This window comes from Setaria italica, chromosome II (assembly GCF_000263155.2).
Source record: "Setaria italica strain Yugu1 chromosome II, Setaria_italica_v2.0, whole genome shotgun sequence".
NCBI classification, from domain to species: domain Eukaryota; kingdom Viridiplantae; phylum Streptophyta; class Magnoliopsida; order Poales; family Poaceae; genus Setaria; species Setaria italica.
In genome coordinates, this window is record NC_028451.1 from 42498153 (window position 1) to 42503425 (window position 5273).

Consider the following 5273-nt stretch of genomic DNA (forward strand, 5'->3'; position numbering starts at 1 on the left):
AATCTACCCGGAGTGCCGTAGGATATCCAAGAACAAAAGACATACGATCTTTTCCTCTTCCAGAGATAAACGAGCAAAATGACACAAAAGACAATACACCTAGGGAGATCACCGAGGAAGCCAACATCGAGGTGGACCCTGAGGACATGGAATTGCCTAAACACCTAAATGACGAGCAAAAGGCCGCCTACAATGAAATTCTAACAGCAATTGATAGAGATGAAGGAGGGCTATTCTTCGTAGATGGACCGGGAGGAACTGGGAAAACTTTTCTATACAGGGCATTGCTTGCAACAGTCCGTGGACAAGGAAAAATAGCTTTAGCAACAGCAACCTCTGGTGTCGCTGCTTCAATAATGCCCGGAGGAAGGACAGCGCACTCAAGGTTCAAAATACCATTAAGGATAGATGATGGGGCTATTTGTTCATTCACAAAACAAAGTGGGACAGCCAAGCTACTTCAAACAGCATCGCTAATCATTTGGGACGAAGCATCGATGACTAAGAGGCAAGCAATAGAGGCACTGGACAAAAGCATGCGTGACATAATGGATATACCAAATCTTCCATTCGGTGGGAAAACAGTGGTATTTGGGGGAGATTTTAGACAAGTTCTGCCGGTTGTACGAAAGGGTACAAGATCACAAATAGTAGATGCCTCACTACGCAAATCTGAACTCTGGAATTGCATGCGTCACATGAAGCTTGTGCGCAACATGAGGGCTCAAAATGATCCATGGTTTGCAGAATACCTATTGCGCATCGGCAATGGCACTGAGGAGACAAACGATAAAGGCGAGATACGTCTGCCAAAAAATATATGTATTCCACGCACAATGGATGATTCAGGACTTGATAGACTCATCGACAGCGTCTATCAAATGAACAGTGCTTGCCTGGAGGATCCAAATTACATCACGTCAAGAGCCATTTTATCCACGCGTAATGACTGTGTAGACCGCATAAATCTGAAAATGATTGAACGATTCCAAGGAGAAGAGATGGTCTATCACAGCTTCGATAGTGTAGAAGATGACCCACATAACTACTATCCCCCGGAATTCCTAAACACACTAACCCCAAATGGACTACCACCACATATGCTGAAGCTCAAGATTAACTGTCCAATAATACTACTCAGAAATATCGACCCAGCTAATGGACTATGCAATGGCACAAGATTGGTGGTACGAGGATTCCAGAAAAATGCAATCGATGCAGAGATTGTGCTAGGACAACATTATGGGACACGAGTTTTCTTGCCCCGAATCCCGCTGTGCCCCTCTGATGATGAGATGTTCCCATTCCGTTTCAAGAGAAAACAATTTCCTGTAAGACTAAGTTTCGCAATGACAATAAACAAAGCACAAGGACAAACAATACCAAATGTAGGCATCTACCTGCCTGAACCGGTTTTCTCTCACGGTCAATTATATGTCGCGCTTTCTAGAGCAACAACAGCCAAGAACATAAAGATACTAACAGCTGAAAATGATGATGAAGATGAGGACAACAAAAACAAGCCATCAGAGAAAAATAAAAAAAGGAAAAAAAGGAACACAAAAAGCGACATGTCAGATAAGAAAGAGGTCAATCAAAAAGACACAACAGATAGATACACGAAGAATATAGTGTATTCAGAGGTCCTCACCAAATAGGTAATGAGCTTTTTGTAAGTTCTATGAGAAATTACTCATGACAGTTTTATGCATGTGTCGACTAACTAAAGTTGATATTTATTATTTCTGTTACAAATAGGTGATTCTCCTGCAAGCAACAACAAAACAAGAAACTTTCTGAAAGGTATGCCATGATTGCTGTACGAACAGATTATTCTATATACTGAATTCATTCAGGTTCTAAAGACTTCAAAAAACCCTGATTATGTAATTACTATAAACTGTACTAATTCCAGGGATATAAGCTTCAACAAGTTGACAGGCTAAATTCCAGAAAAATTGTGGAGGAATGATGGCACTGCAATATTTGTAAGATAATAGTTCTGTGAGATTATTATTTTAACTACCAACTTTTATCTTGATGTTTTAAACAAATGGCATTCTATCCAGTGTTAAGTGTCACCTTTAATTTTCCAATGGAACCTCATTTCAATTTGAAAACTATTAGGTACCTGACTGACAATATGCTGAGTGGAGATTTGCCTGCTTGGATGTTGAAAAACACTGTTCCTTCTGAGTGTCAACAAGTAAATGTTGCTGTCAAAAAAAAACTGAAATTGCTATGGATTTGCTTGCTGTCCAGGAAAAAGACAATTGGTGGGAACTATGTTCCATTAGTTTTCTCCTTCCTGAAGAGGAAAGGAATTCAACTCTTTTAACAGGGACAAATGGATAAAGAGCTGAATGAGACTGGTAAACAACAAGCTATCATGGTAGTTATACTTTCTGTGGTTATTTCTTGGGATCATGTTTTTATGTGGTTCTGATTTTACTATTAAAAAACCATAAGCTTGCCCGTCGGATGTCGAAAGAAGCCAAGCCAGCTGCTGTGTACTCCTCTGATTTGAAGCGCGCTGCCGAGAATACACAAACTATCGCAACAGCTTGCCATGTATCCGATGTAAGAATCCTCTGAAACAACTTCAATTACTGCTTGCCATGTCTCCATAATGAGTGCTAATTTTTCGAATTGTTGTTTTAAATAAATTAACTACTGTTTGTTTCAGCTGGTGTTTAATAAGTCACTGATTTTTAATTGATTTTGTCTATAGGAAAAAGAAATTTCGCAGTTAGACATTAGCAAATGCTAACAACATGTAAAAATCCTAAAACATAGACAGATTAGTTTGTTATAGCACCTGTCTCAATAGTGCTAGGCTCGTCACATGACACTTGAGATAGTTTACTAACTAAACTTCTGTTTTTGTTCACAGTTCAAGCCAAGCATGGACAAGGAGAATAACCCAATGTCTGGAATCAGATGAAACACGATGGTTTTCAGCCCAACTCAGTTACCTACATTGCTGTTCTTACTGCACGCAGCCACTCATGCCTGCTTAATGAAAGTCGAATGCATTTCAATGAGATGACATCGTTGCACAGGATACAGCCTCAGATTGAGCAATATGGCTGCATGATAGATTTGCTTGCTCGAAGTGGGCTCTTGGATGAAGCTATGAATCTTGTTCAGACGATGCCAATGCAACCAAATGCTGTCATATGGGGCTCCATCTTGAGTGCTTGCAGAGTTCACAAAAAAATTGACCTAGCTCGACATGCTGCAGAGAATCTTCTGAAGTTAGAGACTGACGAGGATGCTATCTATGTTCAGTTGTATAACATATACATAGACTCTAGACAAGAAGCTAAGAATACACTAAAAGCGCAAGTGCTTCATGTCACAATTTGGCGTTCAGTTTCGAATTTATAAATGCCTAAGGTACTATTTCTTCCCATGTCATAAAGCAGCTTATAAATCTTCTGATAACAGATATCACCAAGCTCTCTTGTGTATTTTACCAGGGATAGGAAGTCAGTCGTGTATCTGCTGAATGCTGGTTGCCGCATTGGAACTGTACCTCTCTTCACACGGGAACAGTTGGAGCGCATTTATGAGGTATTTTTGTGGACAAAAGAGGAAAACGAAGGTAGAGGAAGAAGAATGAGCCCCCCTGGTTTCTAGGGTTGGCGACTTGGCTCTGACCCGAACACACTCCATTTGCGCCTGGTTCCAGTGGATTTCAAAGTGATGAAACTGAATGTCTAAATCTATGTGATTATTCAGTGTGACGCTGACATTATTTCCAGCACAGCAGTTATGCAACTTGTGTGACTTGCCCATTTGGTTTTGAGAGCTGTTACTCGTGTGGCATGCCTTCGCATGAACATGCTTGCTGTGATCCGTAGTAGCATAATTTAAATCAGTCAGGAAATGTGTAATTCCCAATTTCGAAAATAGTTGCTTATGATCTTACCATTCCCGTCACATTGGTAGAAATGCAATTTTTCTGATTGTGATAGCTAATGTACTTCTTAAATTTATACCGTGTGCAAAATTCCAGGAAAGAGAAGAAGAAAAGTGGATATAGCATTATGAAATATGAATCGGGAATAAGAAGATAATTAATTTAGAGAGGGTAAAGACCCGTAGCAACGCACGGGCATTTCTACTAGTCAATCATCAAAGACATAAATTCCTCAAAAGAAAATCAAAGATATAGAAAATTTTCTATAGGGGTTCGCTGTCCAAATTTAGCATAGGCAGATAGGCTGTCTGAAATATTTTCTGAAGATTCGTTGGTTATCCGTAGTTGTCAGTTGTGTATCTCAAGAGTACTCTCCTCCAACAAGAGATACAAACGGAATTACAGGTCGAGGTAGCAATCTCTGATGCTGTGCTGAATGTATTGTTGCTTACTGAATTTTTTTGCCACATAGCCAAATCACTCCTTCGAATCCAAAAGTAGGGTTTCAATGGTTCAGCTGCTAACTTTAACAGGAAAAAAAACTGATATTTCCCATGAAAACATTTCAACAATTCAACTGCTACTTGTTTACAAAAACAAAATCTCATGTTGTCGCTGAGAATTACCATGACTTTGTCAACATGGCATCTGCGTTCATGTCTACCGTAGCAAAAGTAACCCTTGCAGGATTACTACTATCACTGATCCACCAATGGTCCATGAACAAGCATAAAAAAGTTCAGAGATAAAAGGATCAAACAAGAGCTGCCCTGATGACAATTGAAATTCAAAGATTGGCATCCAAATTGGATGACATTGGCATCATGGAATATTGGTATGATCACCCCGCCCCAGCGTTGCTTCCCCATGCATGACCTGTGCGAGCCCCGCATGGCCTTAATCAAGCGCATCCTATGCTATGTGAAGGGCACGCTCTCCTCTGGGCTTCACATCATCATCGGCCCTGTTCAATCTCTGACTGCCTACTCTGACGCCAACTGGGCTTGCTGTCCGAACTCTAGACGCTCCATCTCCAGCTTCAACATCTACCTCAGTGACAATCTATTGTCTTGGTCCTCCAAGTGCCAGTCCACGGTTTCTCATTCCAATGCTGAGGTGGAGTACCGGGCTGTGGCTCCTGCTGCGGCATACTATTGCTGGCTGCGTCAACTTCATCAGGAGCTTCATGTCCCGCTCGCTTCGGCCACTGGTGTCTACTATGACAATGTGAGTGCTGTCTACATGACAACAACCCAGTGCATCATTGGTGCACGCAAGCACATCGAGATTGATATTCACTTGCCCGTGAGAAAGTGGCCTTAGGTGAGGTCTGGGTCCTCCATGTGCC